Here is a 22,951-nt window from a genome sequence, read left to right as displayed (position 1 = left end):
CGCAAAATTCGGTACTTACCACTGAATTGCTTGATGCCCTTGGGCATTTTTTTGCTCAGCCTGACAGGATACAACAAAATATGGCCAAGGGATCCAAGAGGAGTCGGTGAAAGCCTCGAATTTGGCCACATTTGGCCCAAATTTCGACGTTTTGTATGGAAATTGAGCCAAAAACGGGGTTTTGTCGCCAAATCCGGTACTTGCCAGCCTCTCTGTTGATTGTCTTTGTCATTTTCGTGCTCAGCCTGATAGGTTACAACAGAATATGTCCAAAGGCTCCAAGAAATCTCGGTGAAAGGCTCCAATTTGACGAAATAATCACAGAATTGACATTACAAGCAAATTCTAAGCATTTCTGTGCATTTGTCGCAAAATTCGGTACTTACCACTGAATTGGTTGATGCCCTTGGGCATTTTTTTGCTCAGCCTGACAGGATACAACAAAATATGGCCAAGGGATCCAAGAGGAGTCGGTGAAAGCCTCGAATTTGGCCACATTTGGCCCAAATTTCGACGTTTTGTATGGAAATTGAGCCAAAAACGGGGTTTTGTCGCAAAATTCAGTACTTACCACTGAATTGCTTGATGCCCTTGGGCATTTTTTTGCTCAGCCTGACAGGATACAACAAAATATGGCCAAGGGATCCAAGAGGAGTTGGTGAAAGCCTCGAATTTGGCCACATTTGGCCCAAATTTCGACGTTTTGTATGGAAATTGAGCCAAAAACGGGGTTTTGTCGCCAAATCCGGTACTTGCCAGCCTCTCTGTTGATTGTCTTTGTCATTTTCGTGCTCAGCCTGATAGGTTACAACAGAATATGTCCAAAGGCTCCAAGAAATCTCGGTGAAAGGCTCCAATTTGACGAAATAATCACAGAATTGACATTACAAGCAAATTCTAAGCATTTCTGTGCATTTGTCGCAAAATTCGGTACTTACCACTGAATTGGTTGATGCCCTTGGGCATTTTTTTGCTCAGCCTGACAGGATACAACAAAATATGGCCAAGGGATCCAAGAGGAGTCGGTGAAAGCCTCGAATTTGGCCACATTTGGCCCAAATTTCGACGTTTTGTATGGAAATTGAGCCAAAAACGGGGTTTTGTCGCAAAATTCAGTACTTACCACTGAATTGCTTGATGCCCTTGGGCATTTTTTTGCTCAGCCTGACAGGATACAACAAAATATGGCCAAGGGATCCAAGAGGAGTCGGTGAAAGCCTCGAATTTGGCCACATTTGGCCCAAATTTCGACGTTTTGTATGGAAATTGAGCCAAAAACGGGGTTTTGTCGCCAAATCCGGTACTTGCCAGCCTCTCTGTTGATTGTCTTTGTCATTTTCGTGCTCAGCCTGATAGGTTACAACAGAATATGTCCAAAGGCTCCATGAAATCTCGGTGAAAGGCTCCAATTTGACGAAATAATCACAGAATTGACATTACAAGCAAATTCTAAGCATTTCTGTGCATTTGTCGCAAAATTCGGTACTTACCACTGAATTGGTTGATGCCCTTGGGCATTTTTTTGCTCAGCCTGACAGGATACAACAAAATATGGCCAAGGGATCCAAGAGGAGTCGGTGAAAGCCTCGAATTTGGCCACATTTGGCCCAAATTTCGACGTTTTGTATGGAAATTGAGCCAAAAACGGGGTTTTGTCGCAAAATTCAGTACTTACCACTGATTTGCTTGATGCCCTTGGGCATTTTTTTGCTCAGTCTGACAGGATACAACAAAATATGGCCAAGGGATCCAAGAGGAGTCGGTGAAAGCATCGAATTTGGCCACATTTGGCCCAAATTTCGACGTTTTGTATGGAAATTGAGCCAAAAACGGGGTTTTGTCGCAAAATTCAGTACTTACCACTGATTTGCTTGATGCCCTTGGGCATTTTTTTGCTCAGTCTGACAGGATACAACAAAATATGGCCAAGGGATCCAAGAGGAGTCGGTGAAAGCCTCGAATTTGGCCACATTTGGCCCAAATTTCGACGTTTTGTATGGAAATTGAGCCAAAAACGGGGTTTTGTCGCAAAATTCAGTACTTACCACTGATTTGCTTGATGCCCTTGGGCATTTTTTTGCTCAGTCTGACAGGATACAACAAAATATGGCCAAGGGATCCAAGAGGAGTCGGTGAAAGCCTCGAATTTGGCCACATTTGGCCCAAATTTCGACGTTTTGTATGGAAATTGAGCCAAAAACGGGGTTTTGTCGCAAAATTCAGTACTTACCACTGATTTGCTTGATGCCCTTGGGCATTTTTTTGCTCAGTCTGACAGGATACAACAAAATATGGCCAAAAGATCCAAGAGGAGTCGGTGAAAGCCTCGAATTTGGCCACATTTGGCCCAAATTTCGACGTTTTGTATGGAAATTGAGCCAAAAACGGGGTTTTGTCGCAAAATTCAGTACTTACCACTGAATTGCTTGATGCCCTTGGGCATTTTTTTGCTCAGCCTGACAGGATACAACAAAATATGGCCAAGGGATCCAAGAGGAGTCGGTGAAAGCCTCGAATTTGGCCACATTTGGCCCAAATTTCGACGTTTTGTATGGAAATTGAGCCAAAAACGGGGTTTTGTCGCAAAATTCGGTACTTACCACTGATTTGCTTGATGCCCTTGGGCATTTTTTTGCTCAGTCTGACAGGATACAACAAAATACGGCCAAGGGATCCAAGAGGAGTCGGTGAAAGCCTCGAATTTGGCCACATTTGGCCCAAATTTCGACGTTTTGTATGGAAATTGAGCCAAAAACGGGGTTTTGTCGCCAAATCCGGTACTTGCCAGCCTCTCTGTTGATTGTCTTTGTCATTTTCGTGCTCAGCCTGATAGGTTACAACAGAATATGTCCAAAGGCTCCAAGAAATCTCGGTGAAAGGCTCCAATTTGACGAAATAATCACAGAATTGACATTACAAGCAAATTCTAAGCATTTCTGTGCATTTGTCGCAAAATTCGGTACTTACCACTGAATTGGTTGATGCCCTTGGGCATTTTTTTGCTCAGCCTGACAGGATACAACAAAATATGGCCAAGGGATCCAAGAGGAGTCGGTGAAAGCCTCGAATTTGGCCACATTTGGCCCAAATTTCGACGTTTTGTATGGAAATTGAGCCAAAAACGGGGTTTTGTCGCAAAATTCAGTACTTACCACTGAATTGCTTAATGCCCTTGAACATTTTTTTGCTCAGTCTGACAGGATACAACAAAATATGGCCAAGGGATCCAAGAGGAGTCGGTGAAAGCCTCGAATTTGGCCACATTTGGCCCAAATTTCGACGTTTTGTATGGAAATTGAGCCAAAAACGGGGTTTTGTCGCCAAATCCGGTACTTGCCAGCCTCTCTGTTGATTGTCTTTGTCATTTTCGTGCTCAGCCTGTTAGATTACAACAGAATATGTCCAAAGGCTCCAAGAAATCTCGGTGAAAGGCTCCAATTTGACGAAATAATCACAGAATTGACATTACAAGCAAATTCTAAGCATTTCTGTGCATTTGTCGCAAAATTCGGTACTTACCACTGAATTGGTTGATGCCCTTGGGCATTTTTTTGCTCAGCCTGACAGGATACAACAAAATATGGCCAAGGGATCCAAGAGGAGTCGGTGAAAGCCTCGAATTTGGCCACATTTGGCCCAAATTTCGACGTTTTGTATGGAAATTGAGCCAAAAACGGGGTTTTGTCGCCAAATCCGGTACTTGCCAGCCTCTCTGTTGATTGTCTTTGTCATTTTCGTGCTCAGCCTGTTAGATTACAACAGAATATGTCCAAAGGCTCCAAGAAATCTCGGTGAAAGGCTCCAATTTGACGAAATAATCACAGAATTGACATTACAAGCAAATTCTAAGCATTTCTGTGCATTTGTCGCAAAATTCGGTACTTACCACTGAATTGGTTGATGCCCTTGGGCATTTTTTTGCTCAGCCTGACAGGATACAACAAAATATGGCCAAGGGATCCAAGAGGAGTCGGTGAAAGCCTCGAATTTGGCCACATTTGGCCCAAATTTCGACGTTTTGTATGGAAATTGAGCCAAAAACGGGGTTTTGTCGCAAAATTCAGTACTTACCACTGAATTGCTTGATGCCCTTGGGCATTTTTTTGCTCAGCCTGACAGGATACAACAAAATATGGCCAAGGGATCCAGGAGGAGTCGGTGAAAGCCTCGAATTTGGCCACATTTGGCCCAAATTTCGACGTTTTGTATGGAAATTGAGCCAAAAACGGGGTTTTGTCGCCAAATCCGGTACTTGCCAGCCTCTCTGTTGATTGTCTTTGTCATTTTCGTGCTCAGCCTGATAGGTTACAACAGAATATGTCCAAAGGCTCCAAGAAATCTCGGTGAAAGGCTCCGATTTGACGAAATAATCACAGAATTGACATTACAAGCAAATTCTAAGCATATCTGTGCATTTGTCGCAAAATTCGTTACTTACCACTGAATTGGTTGATGCCCTTGGGCATTTTTTTGCTCAGCCTGACAGGATACAACAAAATATGGCCAAGGGATCCAAGAGGAGTCGGTGAAAGCCTCGAATTTGGCCACATTTGGCCCAAATTTCGACGTTTTGTATGGAAATTGAGCCAAAAACGGGGTTTTGTCGCCAAATCCGGTACTTGCCAGCCTCTCTGTTGATTGTCTTTGTCATTTTCGTGCTCAGCCTGATAGGTTACAACAGAATATGTCCAAAGGCTCCAAGAAATCTCGGTGAAAGGCTCCAATTTGACGAAATAATCACAGAATTGACATTACAAGCAAATTCTAAGCATTTCTGTGCATTTGTCGCAAAATTCGGTACTTACCACTGAATTGGTTGATGCCCTTGGGCATTTTTTTGCTCAGCCTGACAGAATACAACAAAATATGGCCAAGGGATCCAAGAGGAGTCGGTGAAAGCCTCGAATTTGGCCACATTTGGCCCAAATTTCGACGTTTTGTATGGAAATTGAGCCAAAAACGGGGTTTTGTCGCAAAATTCAGTACTTACCACTGAATTGCTTGATGCCCTTGGGCATTTTTTTGCTCAGCCTGACAGAATACAACAAAATATGGCCAAGGGATCCAGGAGGAGTCGGTGAAAGCCTCGAATTTGGCCACATTTGGCCCAAATTTCGACGTTTTGTATGGAAATTGAGCCAAAAACGGGGTTTTGTCGCCAAATCCGGTACTTGCCAGCCTCTCTGTTGATTGTCTTTGTCATTTTCGTGCTCAGCCTGATAGGTTACAACAGAATATGTCCAAAGGCTCCAAGAAATCTCGGTGAAAGGCTCCAATTTGACGAAATAATCACAGAATTGACATTACAAGCTAATTCTAAGCATTTCTGTGCATTTGTCGCAAAATTCGGTACTTACAACTGAATTGGTTGATGCCCTTGGGCATTTTTTTGCTCAGCCTGACAGAATACAACAAAATATGGCCAAGGGATCCAAGAGGAGTCGGTGAAAGCCTCGAATTTGGCCACATTTGGCCCAAATTTCGACGTTTTGTATGGAAATTGAGCCAAAAACGGGGTTTTGTCGCAAAATTCAGTACTTACCACTGAATTGCTTGATGCCCTTGGGCATTTTTTTGCTCAGCCTGACAGAATACAACAAAATATGGCCAAGGGATCCAGGAGGAGTCGGTGAAAGCCTCGAATTTGGCCACATTTGGCCCAAATTTCGACGTTTTGTATGGAAATTGAGCCAAAAACGGGGTTTTGTCGCCAAATCCGGTACTTGCCAGCCTCTCTGTTGATTGTCTTTGTCATTTTCGTGCTCAGCCTGATAGGTTACAACAGAATATGTCCAAAGGCTCCAAGAAATCTCGGTGAAAGGCTCCAATTTGACGAAATAATCACAGAATTGACATTACAAGCAAATTCTAAGCATATCTGTGCATTTGTCGCAAAATTCGGTACTTACCACTGAATTGGTTGATGCCCTTGCGCATTTTTTTGCTCAGCCTGACAGGATACAACAAAATATGGCCAAGGGATCCAAGAGGAGTCGGTGAAAGCCTCGAATTTGGCCACATTTGGCCCAAATTTCGACGTTTTGTATGGAAATTGAGCCAAAAACAGGGTTTTGTCGCCAAATCCGGTACTTGCCAGCCTCTCTGTTGATTGTCTTTGTCATTTTCGTGCTCAGCCTGATAGGTTACAACAGAATATGTCCAAAGGCTCCAAGAAATCTCGGTGAAAGGCTCCAATTTGACGAAATAATCACAGAATTGACATTACAAGCTAATTCTAAGCATTTCTGTGCATTTGTCGCAAAATTCGGTACTTACCACTGAATTGGTTGATGCCCTTGGGCATTTTTTTGCTCAGCCTGACAGAATACAACAAAATATGGCCAAGGGATCCAAGAGGAGTCGGTGAAAGCCTCGAATTTGGCCACATTTGGCCCAAATTTCGACGTTTTGTATGGAAATTGAGCCAAAAACGGGGTTTTGTCGCCAAATCCGGTACTTGCCAGCCTCTCTGTTGATTGTCTTTGTCATTTTCGTGCTCAGCCTGATAGGTTACAACAGAATATGTCCAAAGGCTCCAAGAAATCTCGGTGAAAGGCTCCAATTTGACGAAATAATCACAGAATTGACATTACAAGCAAATTCTAAGCATTTCTGTGCATTTGTCGCAAAATTCGGTACTTACCACTGAATTGGTTGATGCCCTTGGGCATTTTTTTGCTCAGCCTGACAGAATACAACAAAATATGGCCAAGGGATCCAAGAGGAGTCGGTGAAAGCCTCGAATTTGGCCACATTTGGCCCAAATTTCGACGTTTTGTATGGAAATTGAGCCAAAAACGGGGTTTTGTCGCAAAATTCAGTACTTACCACTGAATTGCTTGATGCCCTTGGGCATTTTTTTGCTCAGCCTGACAGAATACAACAAAATATGGCCAAGGGATCCAGGAGGAGTCGGTGAAAGCCTCGAATTTGGCCACATTTGGCCCAAATTTCGACGTTTTGTATGGAAATTGAGCCAAAAACGGGGTTTTGTCGCCAAATCCGGTACTTGCCAGCCTCTCTGTTGATTGTCTTTGTCATTTTCGTGCTCAGCCTGATAGGTTACAACAGAATATGTCCAAAGGCTCCAAGAAATCTCGGTGAAAGGCTCCAATTTGACGAAATAATCACAGAATTGACATTACAAGCTAATTCTAAGCATTTCTGTGCATTTGTCGCAAAATTCGGTACTTACAACTGAATTGGTTGATGCCCTTGGGCATTTTTTTGCTCAGCCTGACAGAATACAACAAAATATGGCCAAGGGATCCAAGAGGAGTCGGTGAAAGCCTCGAATTTGGCCACATTTGGCCCAAATTTCGACGTTTTGTATGGAAATTGAGCCAAAAACGGGGTTTTGTCGCAAAATTCAGTACTTACCACTGAATTGCTTGATGCCCTTGGGCATTTTTTTGCTCAGCCTGACAGAATACAACAAAATATGGCCAAGGGATCCAGGAGGAGTCGGTGAAAGCCTCGAATTTGGCCACATTTGGCCCAAATTTCGACGTTTTGTATGGAAATTGAGCCAAAAACGGGGTTTTGTCGCCAAATCCGGTACTTGCCAGCCTCTCTGTTGATTGTCTTTGTCATTTTCGTGCTCAGCCTGATAGGTTACAACAGAATATGTCCAAAGGCTCCAAGAAATCTCGGTGAAAGGCTCCAATTTGACGAAATAATCACAGAATTGACATTACAAGCAAATTCTAAGCATATCTGTGCATTTGTCGCAAAATTCGGTACTTACCACTGAATTGGTTGATGCCCTTGCGCATTTTTTTGCTCAGCCTGACAGGATACAACAAAATATGGCCAAGGGATCCAAGAGGAGTCGGTGAAAGCCTCGAATTTGGCCACATTTGGCCCAAATTTCGACGTTTTGTATGGAAATTGAGCCAAAAACAGGGTTTTGTCGCCAAATCCGGTACTTGCCAGCCTCTCTGTTGATTGTCTTTGTCATTTTCGTGCTCAGCCTGATAGGTTACAACAGAATATGTCCAAAGGCTCCAAGAAATCTCGGTGAAAGGCTCCAATTTGACGAAATAATCACAGAATTGACATTACAAGCTAATTCTAAGCATTTCTGTGCATTTGTCGCAAAATTCGGTACTTACCACTGAATTGGTTGATGCCCTTGGGCATTTTTTTGCTCAGCCTGACAGAATACAACAAAATATGGCCAAGGGATCCAAGAGGAGTCGGTGAAAGCCTCGAATTTGGCCACATTTGGCCCAAATTTCGACGTTTTGTATGGAAATTGAGCCAAAAACGGGGTTTTGTCGCCAAATCCGGTACTTGCCAGCCTCTCTGTTGATTGTCTTTGTCATTTTCGTGCTCAGCCTGATAGGTTACAACAGAATATGTCCAAAGGCTCCATGAAATCTCGGTGAAAGGCTCCAATTTGACGAAATAATCACAGAATTGACATTACAAGCAAATTCTAAGCATTTCTGTGCATTTGTCGCAAAATTCGGTACTTACCACTGAATTGGTTGATGCCCTTGGGCATTTTTTTGCTCAGCCTGACAGGATACAACAAAATATGGCCAAGGGATCCAAGAGGAGTCGGTGAAAGCCTCGAATTTGGCCACATTTGGCCCAAATTTCGACGTTTTGTATGGAAATTGAGCCAAAAACGGGGTTTTGTCGCAAAATTCAGTACTTACCACTGATTTGCTTGATGCCCTTGGGCATTTTTTTGCTCAGTCTGACAGGATACAACATATTATGGCCAAGGGATCCAAGAGGAGTCGGTGAAAGCCACGAATTTGGCCACATTTGGCCCAAATTTAGACGTTTTGTATGGAAATTGAGCCAAAAACGGGGTTTTGTCGCAAAATTCAGTACTTACCACTGATTTGCTTGATGCCCTTGGGCATTTTTTTGCTCAGTCTAACAGGATACAACAAAATATGGCCAAGGGATCCAAGAGGAGTCGGTGAAAGCCTCGAATTTGGCCACATTTGGCCCAAATTTCGACGTTTTGTATGGAAATTGAGCCAAAAACGGGGTTTTGTCGCAAAATTCAGTACTTACCACTGATTTGCTTGATGCCCTTGGGCATTTTTTTGCTCAGTCTGACAGGATACAACAAAATATGGCCAAGGGATCCAAGAGGAGTCGGTGAAAGTCTCGAATTTGGCCACATTTGGCCCAAATTTCGACGTTTTGTATGGAAATTGAACCAAAAACGGGGTTTTGTCGCAAAATTCAGTACTTACCACTGAATTGCTTGATGCCCTTGGGCATTTTTTTGCTCAGCCTGACAGGATACAACAAAATATGGCCAAGGGATCCAGGAGGAGTCGGTGAAAGCCTCGAATTTGGCCACATTTGGCCCAAATTTCGACGTTTTGTATGGAAATTGAGCCAAAAACGGGGTTTTGTCGCCAAATCCGGTACTTGCCAGCCTCTCTGTTGATTGTCTTTGTCATTTTCGTGCTCAGCCTGATAGGTTACAACAGAATATGTCCAAAGGCTCCAAGAAATCTCGGTGAAAGGCTCCAATTTGACGAAATAATCATAGAATTGACATTACAAGCAAATTCTAAGCATATCTGTGCATTTGTCGCAAAATTCAGTACTTACCACTGAATTGGTTGATGCCTTTGGGCATTTTTTTGCTCAGCCTGACAGGATACAACAAAATATGGCCAAGGGATCCAAGAGGAGTCGGTGAAAGCCTCGAATTTGGCCACATTTGGCCCAAATTTCGACGTTTTGTATGGAAATTGAGCCAAAAACGGGGTTTTGTCGCCAAATCCGGTACTTGCCAGCCTCTCTGTTGATTGTCTTTGTCATTTTCGTGCTCAGCCTGATAGGTTACAACAGAATATGTCCAAAGGCTCCAAGAAATCTCGGTGAAAGGCTCCAATTTGACGAAATAATCACAGAATTGACATTACAAGCTAATTCTAAGCATTTCTGTGCATTTGTCGCAAAATTCGGTACTTACCACTGAATTGGTTGATGCCCTTGGGCATTTTTTTGCTCAGCCTGACAGAATACAACAAAATATGGCCAAGGGATCCAAGAGGAGTCGGTGAAAGCCTCGAATTTGGCCACATTTGGCCCAAATTTCGACGTTTTGTATGGAAATTGAGCCAAAAACGGGGTTTTGTCGCAAAATTCAGTACTTACCACTGAATTGCTTGATGCCCTTGGGCATTTTTTTGCTCAGCCTGACAGGATACAACAAAATATGGCCAAGGGATCCAGGAGGAGTCGGTGAAAGCCTCGAATTTGGCCACATTTGGCCCAAATTTCGACGTTTTGTATGGAAATTGAGCCAAAAACGGGGTTTTGTCGCCAAATCCGGTACTTGCCAGCCTCTCTGTTGATTGTCTTTGTCATTTTCGTGCTCAGCCTGATAGGTTACAACAGAATATGTCCAAAGGCTCCAAGAAATCTCGGTGAAAGGCTCCAATTTGACGAAATAATCACAGAATTGACATTACAAGCAAATTCTAAGCATTTCTGTGCATTTGTCGCAAAATTCGGTACTTACCACTGAATTGGTTGATGCCCTTGGGCATTTTTTTGCTCAGCCTGACAGAATACAACAAAGTATGGCCAAGGGATCCAAGAGGAGTCGGTGAAAGCCTCGAATTTGGCCACATTTGGCCCAAATTTCGACGTTTTGTATGGAAATTGAGCCAAAAACGGGGTTTTGTCGCCAAATTCGGTACTTGCCAGCCTCTCTGTTGATTGTCTTTGTCATTTTCGTGCTCAGCCTGATAGGTTACAACAGAATATGTCCAAAGGCTCCAAGAAATCTCGGTGAAAGGCTCCAATTTGACGAAATAATCACAGAATTGACATTACAAGCAAATTCTAAGCATTTCTGTGCATTTGTCGCAAAATTCGGTACTTACCACTGAATTGGTTGATGCCCTTGGGCATTTTTTTGCTCAGCCTGACAGAATACAACAAAATATGGCCAAGGGATCCAAGAGGAGTCGGTGAAAGCCTCGAATTTGGCCACATTTGGCCCAAATTTCGACGTTTTGTATGGAAATTGAGCCAAAAACGGGGTTTTGTCGCAAAATTCAGTACTTACCACTGAATTGCTTGATGCACTTGGGCATTTTTTTGCTCAGCCTGACAGGATACAACAAAATATGGCCAAGGGATCCAGGAGGAGTCGGTGAAAGCTTCGAATTTGGCCACATTTGGCCCAAATTTCGACGTTTTGTATGGAAATTGAGCCAAAAACGGGGTTTTGTCGCCAAATCCGGTACTTGCCAGCCTCTCTGTTGATTGTCTTTGTCATTTTCGTGCTCAGCCTGATAGGTTACAACAGAATATGTCCAAAGGCTCCAAGAAATCTCGGTGAAAGGCTCCAATTTGACGAAATAATCACAGAATTGACATTACAAGCAAATTCTAAGCATTTCTGTGCATTTGTCGCAAAATTCGGTACTTACCACTGAATTGGTTGATGCCCTTGGGCATTTTTTTGCTCAGCCTGACAGAATACAACAAAGTATGGCCAAGGGATCCAAGAGGAGTCGGTGAAAGCCTCGAATTTGGCCACATTTGGCCCAAATTTCGACGTTTTGTATGGAAATTGAGCCAAAAACGGGGTTTTGTCGCCAAATCCGGTACTTGCCAGCCTCTCTGTTGATTGTCTTTGTCATTTTCGTGCTCAGCCTGATAGGTTACAACAGAATATGTCCAAAGGCTCCATGAAATCTCGGTGAAAGGCTCCAATTTGACGAAATAATCACAGAATTGACATTACAAGCTAATTCTAAGCATTTCTGTGCATTTGTCGCAAAATTCGGTACTTACCACTGAATTGGTTGATGCCCTTGGGCATTTTTTTGCTCAGCCTGACAGAATACAACAAAATATGGCCAAGGGATCCAAGAGGAGTCGGTGAAAGCCTCGAATTTGGCCACATTTGGCCCAAATTTCGACGTTTTGTATGGAAATTGAGCCAAAAACGGGGTTTTGTCGCAAAATTCAGTACTTACCACTGAATTGCTTGATGCCCTTGGGCATTTTTTTGCTCAGCCTGACAGGATACAACAAAATATGGCCAAGGGATCCAGGAGGAGTCGGTGAAAGCCTCGAATTTGGCCACATTTGGCCCAAATTTCGACGTTTTGTATGGAAATTGAGCCAAAAACGGGGTTTTGTCGCCAAATCCGGTACTTGCCAGCCTCTCTGTTGATTGTCTTTGTCATTTTCGTGCTCAGCCTGATAGGTTACAACAGAATATGTCCAAAGGCTCCAAGAAATCTCGGTGAAAGGCTCCAATTTGACGAAATAATCACAGAATTGACATTACAAGCAAATTCTAAGCATTTCTGTGCATTTGTCGCAAAATTCGGTACTTACCACTGAATTGGTTGATGCCCTTGGGCATTTTTTTGCTCAGCCTGACAGAATACAACAAAGTATGGCCAAGGGATCCAAGAGGAGTCGGTGAAAGCCTCGAATTTGGCCACATTTGGCCCAAATTTCGACGTTTTGTATGGAAATTGAGCCAAAAACGGGGTTTTGTCGCCAAATCCGGTACTTGCCAGCCTCTCTGTTGATTGTCTTTGTCATTTTCGTGCTCAGCCTGATAGGTTACAACAGAATATGTCCAAAGGCTCCAAGAAATCTCGGTGAAAGGCTCCAATTTGACGAAATAATCACAGAATTGACATTACAAGCAAATTCTAAGCATTTCTGTGCATTTGTCGCAAAATTCGGTACTTACCACTGAATTGGTTGATGCCCTTGGGCATTTTTTTGCTCAGCCTGACAGAATACAACAAAATATGGCCAAGGGATCCAAGAGGAGTCGGTGAAAGCCTCGAATTTGGCCACATTTGGCCCAAATTTCGACGTTTTGTATGGAAATTGAGCCAAAAACGGGGTTTTGTCGCAAAATTCAGTACTTACCACTGAATTGCTTGATGCCCTTGGGCATTTTTTTGCTCAGCCTGACAGGATACAACAAAATATGGCCAAGGGATCCAGGAGGAGTCGGTGAAAGCCTCGAATTTGGCCACATTTGGCCCAAATTTCGACGTTTTGTATGGAAATTGAGCCAAAAACGGGGTTTTGTCGCCAAATCCGGTACTTGCCAGCCTCTCTGTTGATTGTCTTTGTCATTTTCGTGCTCAGCCTGATAGGTTACAACAGAATATGTCCAAAGGCTCCAAGAAATCTCGGTGAAAGGCTCCAATTTGACGAAATAATCACAGAATTGACATTACAAGCAAATTCTAAGCATTTCTGTGCATTTGTCGCAAAATTCGGTACTTACCACTGAATTGGTTGATGCCCTTGGGCATTTTTTTGCTCAGCCTGACAGAATACAACAAAGTATGGCCAAGGGATCCAAGAGGAGTCGGTGAAAGCCTCGAATTTGGCCACATTTGGCCCAAATTTCGACGTTTTGTATGGAAATTGAGCCAAAAACGGGGTTTTGTCGCCAAATCCGGTACTTGCCAGCCTCTCTGTTGATTGTCTTTGTCATTTTCGTGCTCAGCCTGATAGGTTACAACAGAATATGTCCAAAGGCTCCAAGAAATCTCGGTGAAAGGCTCCAATTTGACGAAATAATCACAGAATTGACATTACAAGCTAATTCTAAGCATTTCTGTGCATTTGTCGCAAAATTCGGTACTTACCACTGAATTGGTTGATGCCCTTGGGCATTTTTTTGCTCAGCCTGACAGAATACAACAAAATATGGCCAAGGGATCCAAGAGGAGTCGGTGAAAGCCTCGAATTTGGCCACATTTGGCCCAAATTTCGACGTTTTGTATGGAAATTGAGCCAAAAACGGGGTTTTGTCGCAAAATTCAGTACTTACCACTGAATTGCTTGATGCCCTTGGGCATTTTTTTGCTCAGCCTGACAGGATACAACAAAATATGGCCAAGGGATCCAGGAGGAGTCGGTGAAAGCCTCGAATTTGGCCACATTTGGCCCAAATTTCGACGTTTTGTATGGAAATTGAGCCAAAAACGGGGTTTTGTCGCCAAATCCGGTACTTGCCAGCCTCTCTGTTGATTGTCTTTGTCATTTTCGTGCTCAGCCTGATAGGTTACAACAGAATATGTCCAAAGGCTCCAAGAAATCTCGGTGAAAGGCTCCAATTTGACGAAATAATCACAGAATTGACATTACAAGCAAATTCTAAGCATTTCTGTGCATTTGTCGCAAAATTCGGTACTTACCACTGAATTGGTTGATGCCCTTGGGCATTTTTTTGCTCAGCCTGACAGAATACAACAAAGTATGGCCAAGGGATCCAAGAGGAGTCGGTGAAAGCCTCGAATTTGGCCACATTTGGCCCAAATTTCGACGTTTTGTATGGAAATTGAGCCAAAAACGGGGTTTTGTCGCCAAATCCGGTACTTGCCAGCCTCTCTGTTGATTGTCTTTGTCATTTTCGTGCTCAGCCTGATAGGTTACAACAGAATATGTCCAAAGGCTCCAAGAAATCTCGGTGAAAGGCTCCAATTTGACGAAATAATCACAGAATTGACATTACAAGCTAATTCTAAGCATTTCTGTGCATTTGTCGCAAAATTCGGTACTTACCACTGAATTGGTTGATGCCCTTGGGCATTTTTTTGCTCAGCCTGACAGAATACAACAAAATATGGCCAAGGGATCCAAGAGGAGTCGGTGAAAGCCTCGAATTTGGCCACATTTGGCCCAAATTTCGACGTTTTGTATGGAAATTGAGCCAAAAACGGGGTTTTGTCGCAAAATTCAGTACTTACCACTGAATTGCTTGATGCCCTTGGGCATTTTTTTGCTCAGCCTGACAGGATACAACAAAATATGGCCAAGGGATCCAGGAGGAGTCGGTGAAAGCCTCGAATTTGGCCACATTTGGCCCAAATTTCGACGTTTTGTATGGAAATTGAGCCAAAAACGGGGTTTTGTCGCCAAATCCGGTACTTGCCAGCCTCTCTGTTGATTGTCTTTGTCATTTTCGTGCTCAGCCTGATAGGTTACAACAGAATATGTCCAAAGGCTCCAAGAAATCTCGGTGAAAGGCTCCAATTTGACGAAATAATCACAGAATTGACATTACAAGCAAATTCTAAGCATTTCTGTGCATTTGTCGCAAAATTCGGTACTTACCACTGAATTGGTTGATGCCCTTGGGCATTTTTTTGCTCAGCCTGACAGAATAAAACAAAGTATGGCCAAGGGATCCAAGAGGAGTCGGTGAAAGCCTCGAATTTGGCCACATTTGGCCCAAATTTCGACGTTTTGTATGGAAATTGAGCCAAAAACGGGGTTTTGTCGCCAAATCCGGTACTTGCCAGCCTCTCTGTTGATTGTCTTTGTCATTTTCGTGCTCAGCCTGATAGGTTACAACAGAATATGTCCAAAGGCTCCAAGAAATCTCGGTGAAAGGCTCCAATTTGACGAAATAATCACAGAATTGACATTACAAGCAAATTCTAAGCATATCTGTGCATTTGTCGCAAAATTCGGTACTTACCACTGAATTGGTTGATGCCCTTGGGCATTTTTTTGCTCAGCCTGACAGGATACAACAAAATATGGCCAAGGGATCCAAGAGGAGTCGGTGAAAGCCTCGAATTTGGCCACATTTGGCCCAAATTTCGACGTTTTGTATGGAAATTGAGCCAAAAACGGGGTTTTGTCGCCAAATCCGGTACTTGCCAGCCTCTCTGTTGATTGTCTTTGTCATTTTCGTGCTCAGCCTGATAGGTTACAACAGAATATGTCCAAAGGCTCCAAGAAATCTCGGTGAAAGGCTCCAATTTGACGAAATAATCACAGAATTGACATTACAAGCAAATTCTAAGCATTTCTGTGCATTTGTCGCAAAATTCGGTACTTACCACTGAATTGGTTGATGCCCTTGGGCATTTTTTTGCTCAGCCTGACAGAATACAACAAAATATGGCCAAGGGATCCAAGAGGAGTCGGTGAAAGCCTCGAATTTGGCCACATTTGGCCCAAATTTCGACGTTTTGTATGGAAATTGAGCCAAAAACGGGGTTTTGTCGCAAAATTCAGTACTTACCACTGAATTGCTTAATGCCCTTGGGCATTTTTTTGCTCAGCCTGACAGGATACAACAAAATATGGCCAAGGGATCCAGGAGGAGTCGGTGAAAGCCTCGAATTTGGCCACATTTGGCCCAAATTTCGACGTTTTGTATGGAAATTGAGCCAAAAACGGGGTTTTGTCGCCAAATCCGGTACTTGCCAGCCTCTCTGTTGATTGTCTTTGTCATTTTCGTGCTCAGCCTGATAGGTTACAACAGAATATGTCCAAAGGCTCCAGGAAATCTCGGTGAAAGGCTCCAATTTGACGAAATAATCACAGAATTGACATTACAAGCAAATTCTAAGCATATCTGTGCATTTGTCGCAAAATTCGGTACTTACCACTGAATTGGTTGATGCCTTTGGGCATTTTTTTGCTCAGCCTGACAGGATACAACAAAATATGGCCAAGGGATCCAAGAGGAGTTGGTGAAAGCCTCGAATTTGGCCACATTTGGCCCAAATTTCGACGTTTCGTATGGAAATTGAGCCAAAAACGGGGTTTTGTCGCCAAATCCGGTACTTGCCAGCCTCTCTGTTGATTGTCTTTGTCATTTTCGTGCTCAGCCTGATAGGTTACAACAGAATATGTCCAAAGGCTCCAAGAAATCTCGGTGAAAGGCTCCAATTTGACGAAATAATCACAGAATTGACATTACAAGCAAATTCTAAGCATTTCTGTGCATTTGTCGCAAAATTCGGTACTTACCACTGAATTGGTTGATGCCCTTGGGCATTTTTTTGCTCAGCCTGACAGAATACAACAAAATATGGCCAAGGGATCCAAGAGGAGTCGGTGAAAGCCTCGAATTTGGCCACATTTGGCCCAAATTTCGACGTTTTGTATGGAAATTGAGCCAAAAACGGGGTTTTGTCGCAAAATTCAGTACTTACCACTGAATTGCTTGATGCCCTTGGGCATTTTTTTGCTCAGCCTGACTGGATACAACAAAATATGGCCAAGGGATCCAGGAGGAGTTGGTGAAAGCCTCGAATTTGGCCACATTTGGCCCAAATTTCGACGTTTTGTATGGAAATTGAGCCAAAAACGGGGTTTTGTCGCCAAATCCGGTACTTGCCAGCCTCTCTGTTGATTGTCTTTGTCATTTTCGTGCTCAGCCTGATAGGTTACAACAGAATATGTCCAAAGGCTCCAAGAAATCTCGGTGAAAGGCTCCAATTTGACGAAATAATCACAGAATTGACATTACAAGCAAATTCTAAGCATTTCTGTGCATTTGTCGCAAAATTCGGTACTTACCACTGAATTGGTTGATGCCCTTGGGCATTTTTTTGCTCAGCCTGACAGAATACAACAAAATATGGCCAAGGGATCCAAGAGGAGTCGGTGAAAGCCTCGAATTTGGCCACATTTGGCCCAAATTTCGACGTTTTGTATGGAAATTGAGCCAAAAACGGGGTTTTGTCGCAAAATTCAGTACTTACCACTGAATTGCTTGATGCCCTTGGGCATTTTTTTGCTCAGCCTGACAGGATACAACAAAATATGGCCAAGGGATCCAGGAGGAGTCGGTGAAAGCCTCGAATTTGGCCACATTTGGCCCAAATTTCGACGTTTTGTATGGAAATTGAGCCAAAAACGGGGTTTTGTCGCCAAATCCGGTACTTGCCAGCCTCTCTGTTGATTGTCTTTGTCATTTTCGTGCTCAGCCTGATAGGTTACAACAGAATATGTCCAAAGGCTCCATGAAATCTCGGTGAAAGGCTCCAATTTGACGAAATAATCACAGAATTGACATTACAAGCAAATTCTAAGCATTTCTGTGCATTTGTCGCAAAATTCGGTACTTACCACTGAATTGGTTGATGCCCTTGGGCATTTTTTTGCTCAGCCTGACAGGATACAACAAAATATGGCCAAGGGATCCAAGAGGAGTCGGTGAAAGCCTCGAATTTGGCCACATTTGGCCCAAATTTCGACGTTTTGTATGGAAATTGAGCCAAAAACGGGGTTTTGTCGCAAAATTCAGTACTTACCACTGATTTGCTTGATGCCCTTGGGCATTTTTTTGCTCAGTCTGACAGGATACAACATATTATGGCCAAGGGATCCAAGAGGAGTCGGTGAAAGCCTCGAATTTGGCCACATTTGGCCCAAATTTAGACGTTTTGTATGGAAATTGAGCCAAAAACGGGGTTTTGTCGCAAAATTCAGTACTTACCACTGATTTGCTTGATGCCCTTGGGCATTTTTTTGCTCAGTCTAACAGGATACAACAAAATATGGCCAAGGGATCCAAGAGGAGTCGGTGAAAGCCTCGAATTTGGCCACATTTGGCCCAAATTTCGACGTTTTGTATGGAAATTGAGCCAAAAACGGGGTTTTGTCGCAAAATTCAGTACTTACCACTGATTTGCTTGATGCCCTTGGGCATTTTTTTGCTCAGTCTGACAGGATACAACAAAATATGGCCAAGGGATCCAAGAGGAGTCGGTGAAAGCCTCGAATTTGGCCACATTTGGCCCAAATTTCGACGTTTTGTATGGAAATTGAGCCAAAAACGGGGTTTTGTCGCAAAATTCAGTACTTACCACTGATTTGCTTGATGCCCTTGGGCATTTTTTTGCTCAGTCTGACAGGATACAACAAAATATGGCCAAGGGATCCAAGAGGAGTCGGTGAAAGCCTCGAATTTGGCCACATTTGGCCCAAATTTCGACGTTTTGTATGGAAATTGAGCCAAAAACGGGGTTTTGTCGCAAAATTCAGTACTTACCACTGAATTGCTTGATGCCCTTGGGCATTTTTTTGCTCAGCCTGACAGAATACAACAAAATATGGCCAAGGGATCCAAGAGGAGTCGGTGAAAGCCTCGAATTTGGCCACATTTGGCCCAAATTTCGACGTTTTGTATGGAAATTGAGCCAAAAACGGGGTTTTGTCGCAAAATTCGGTACTTACCACTGATTTGCTTGATGCCCTTGGGCATTTTTTTGCTCAGTCTGACAGGATACAACAAAATACGGCCAAGGGATCCAAGAGGAGTCGGTGAAAGCCTCGAATTTGGCCACATTTGGCCCAAATTTCGACGTTTTGTATGGAAATTGAGCCAAAAACGGGGTTTTGTCGCCAAATCCGGTACTTGCCAGCCTCTCTGTTGATTGTCTTTGTCATTTTCGTGCTCAGCCTGATAGGTTACAACAGAATATGTCCAAAGGCTCCAAGAAATCTCGGTGAAAGGCTCCAATTTGACGAAATAATCACAGAATTGACATTACAAGCAAATTCTAAGCATTTCTGTGCATTTGTCGCAAAATTCGGTACTTACCACTGAATTGGTTGATGCCCTTGGGCATTTTTTTGCTCAGCCTGACAGGATACAACAAAATATGGCCAAGGGATCCAAGAGGAGTCGGTGAAAGCCTCGAATTTGGCCACATTTGGCCCAAATTTCGACGTTTTGTATGGAAATTGAGCCAAAAACGGGGTTTTGTCGCAAAATTCAGTACTTACCACTGATTTGCTTGATGCCCTTGGGCATTTTTTTGCTCAGTCTGACAGGATACAACAAAATATGGCCAAGGGATCCAAGAGGAGTCGGTGAAAGCCTCGAATTTGGCCACATTTGGCCCAAATTTCGACGTTTTGTATGGAAATTGAGCCAAAAACGGGGTTTTGTCGCAAAATTCAGTACTTACCACTGATTTGCTTGATGCCCTTGGGCATTTTTTTGCTCAGCCTGACAGGATACAACAAAATATGGCCAAGGGATCCAAGAGGAGTCGGTGAAAGCCTCGAATTTGGCCACATTTGGCCCAAATTTCGACGTTTTGTATGGAAATTGAGCCAAAAACGGGGTTTTGTCGCCAAATCCGGTACTTGCCAGCCTCTCTGTTGATTGTCTTTGTCATTTTCGTGCTCAGCCTGATAGGTTACAACAGAATATGTCCAAAGGCTCCAAGAAATCTCGGTGAAAGGCTCCAATTTGACGAAATAATCACAGAATTGACATTACAAGCAAATTCTAAGCATTTCTGTGCATTTGTCGCAAAATTCGGTACTTACCACTGAATTGGTTGATGCCCTTGGGCATTTTTTTGCTCAGCCTGACAGGATACAACAAAATATGGCCAAGGGATCCAAGAGGAGTTGGTGAAAGCTTCGAATTTGGCCACATTTGGCCCAAATTTCGACGTTTTGTATGGAAATTGAGCCAAAAACGGGGTTTTGTCGCCAAATCCGGTACTTGCCAGCCTCTCTGTTGATTGTCTTTGTCATTTTCGTGCTCAGCCTGATAGGTTACAACAGAATATGTCCAAAGGCTCCAAGAAATCTCGGTGAAAGGCTCCAATTTGACGAAATAATCACAGAATTGACATTACAAGCAAATTCTAAGCATTTCTGTGCATTTGTCGCAAAATTCGGTACTTACCACTGAATTGGTTGATGCCCTTGGGCATTTTTTTGCTCAGCCTGACAGGATACAACAAAATATGGCCAAGAGATCCAAGAGGAGTCGGTGAAAGCCTCGAATTTGGCCACATTTGGCCCAAATTTCGACGTTTTGTATGGAAATTGAGCCAAAAACGGGGTTTTGTCGCAAAATTCAGTACTTACCACTGATTTGCTTGATGCCCTTGGGCATTTTTTTGCTCAGTCTGACAGGATACAACAAAATATGGCCAAGGGATCCAAGAGGAGTCGGTGAAAGCCTCGAATTTGGCCACATTTGGCCCAAATTTCGACGTTTTGTATGGAAATTGAGCCAAAAACGGGGTTTTGTCGCCAAATCCGGTACTTGCCAGCCTCTCTGTTGATTGTCTTTGTCATTTTCGTGCTCAGCCTGATAGGTTACAACAGAATATGTCCAAAGGCTCCAAGAAATCTCGGTGAAAGGCTCCAATTTGACGAAATAATCACAGAATTGACATTACAAGCAAATTCTAAGCATTTCTGTGCATTTGTCGCAAAATTCGGTACTTACCACTGAATTGGTTGATGCCCTTGGGCATTTTTTTGCTCAGCCTGACAGGATACAACAAAATATGGCCAAGGGATCCAAGAGGAGTCGGTGAAAGCCTCGAATTTTGCCACATTTGGCCCAAATTTCGACGTTTTGTATGGAAATTGAGCCAAAAACGGGGTTTTGTCGCAAAATTCAGTACTTACCACTGATTTGCTTGATGCCCTTGGGCATTTTTTTGCTCAGTCTGACAGGATACAACAAAATATGGCCAAGGGATCCAAGAGAAGTCGGTGAAAGTTTCGAATTTGGCCACATTTGGCCCAGATTTCGACGTTTTGTATGGAAATTGAGCCAAAAACGGGGTTTTGTCGCCAAATCCGGTACTTGCCAGCCTCTCTGTTGATTGTCTTTGTCATTTTCGTGCTCAGCCTGATAGGTTACAACAGAATATGTCCAAAGGCTCCAAGAAATCTCGGTGAAAGGCTCCAATTTGACGAAATAATCACAGAATTGACATTACAAGCAAATTCTAAGCATTTCTGTGCATTGGTCGCAAAATTCGGTACTTACCACTGAATTGGTTGATGCCCTTGGGCATTTTTTTGCTCAGCCTGACAGAATACAACAAAGTATGGCCAAGGGATCCAAGAGGAGTCGGTGAAAGCCTCGAATTTGGCCACATTTGGCCCAAATTTCGACGTTTTGTATGGAAATTGAGCCAAAAACGGGGTTTTGTCGCCAAATCCGGTACTTGCCAGCCTCTCTGTTGATTGTCTTTGTCATTTTCGTGCTCAGCCTGATAGGTTACAACAGAATATGTCCAAAGGCTCCAAGAAATCTCGGTGAAAGGCTCCAATTTGACGAAATAATCACAGAATTGACATTACAAGCAAATTCTAAGCATTTCTGTGCATTTGTCGCAAAATTCGGTACTTACCACTGAATTGGTTGATGCCCTTGGGCATTTTTTTGCTCAGCCTGACAGAATACAACAAAATATGGCCAAGGGATCCAAGAGGAGTCGGTGAAAGCCTCGAATTTGGCCACATTTGGCCCAAATTTCGACGTTTTGTATGGAAATTGAGCCAAAAACGGTGTTTTGTCGCCAAATCCGGTACTTGCCAGCCTCTCTGTTGATTGTCTTTGTCATTTTCGTGCTCAGCCTGATAGGTTACAACAGAATATGTCCAAAGGCTCCAAGAAATCTCGGTGAAAGGCTCCAATTTGACGAAATAATCACAGAATTGACATTACAAGCAAATTCTAAGCATTTCTGTGCATTTGTCGCAAAATTCGGTACTTACCACTGAATTGGTTGATGCCCTTGGGCATTTTTTTGCTCAGCCTGACAGGATACAACAAAATATGGCCAAGGGATCCAAGAGGAGTCGGTGAAAGCCTCGAATTTGGCCACATTTGGCCCAAATTTCGACGTTTTGTATGGAAATTGAGCCAAAAACGGGGTTTTGTCGCCAAATCCGGTACTTGCCAGCCTCTCTGTTGATTGTCTTTGTCATTTTCGTGCTCAGCCTGATAGGTTACAACAGAATATGTCCAAAGGCTCCAAGAAATCTCGGTGAAAGGCTCCAATTTGACGAAATAATCACAGAATTGACATTACAAGCAAATTCTAAGCATTTCTGTGCATTTGTCGCAAAATTCGGTACTTACCACTGAATTGGTTGATGCCCTTGGGCATTTTTTTGCTCAGCCTGACAGGATACAACAAAATATGGCCAAGGGATCCAAGAGGAGTCGGTGAAAGCCTCGAATTTGGCCACATTTGGCCCAAATTTCGACGTTTTGTATGGAAATTGAGCCAAAAACGGGGTTTTGTCGCCAAATCCGGTACTTGCCAGCCTCTCTGTTGATTGTCTTTGTCATTTTCGTGCTCAGCCTGATAGGTTACAACAGAATATGTCCAAAGGCTCCAAGAAATCTCGGTGAAAGGCTCCGATTTGACGAAATAATCACAGA

This window comes from Hydra viridissima, unplaced genomic scaffold, assembly GCF_058129835.1.
Source record: "Hydra viridissima isolate aposymbiotic clone 2 unplaced genomic scaffold, HvirCarnegie_v1 scaffold_6, whole genome shotgun sequence".
In the NCBI taxonomy this organism is placed as follows: domain Eukaryota; kingdom Metazoa; phylum Cnidaria; class Hydrozoa; order Anthoathecata; family Hydridae; genus Hydra; species Hydra viridissima.
The sequence above is the reverse complement of the archived record's forward strand: the minus strand, read 5'-3'. Positions refer to the sequence as shown.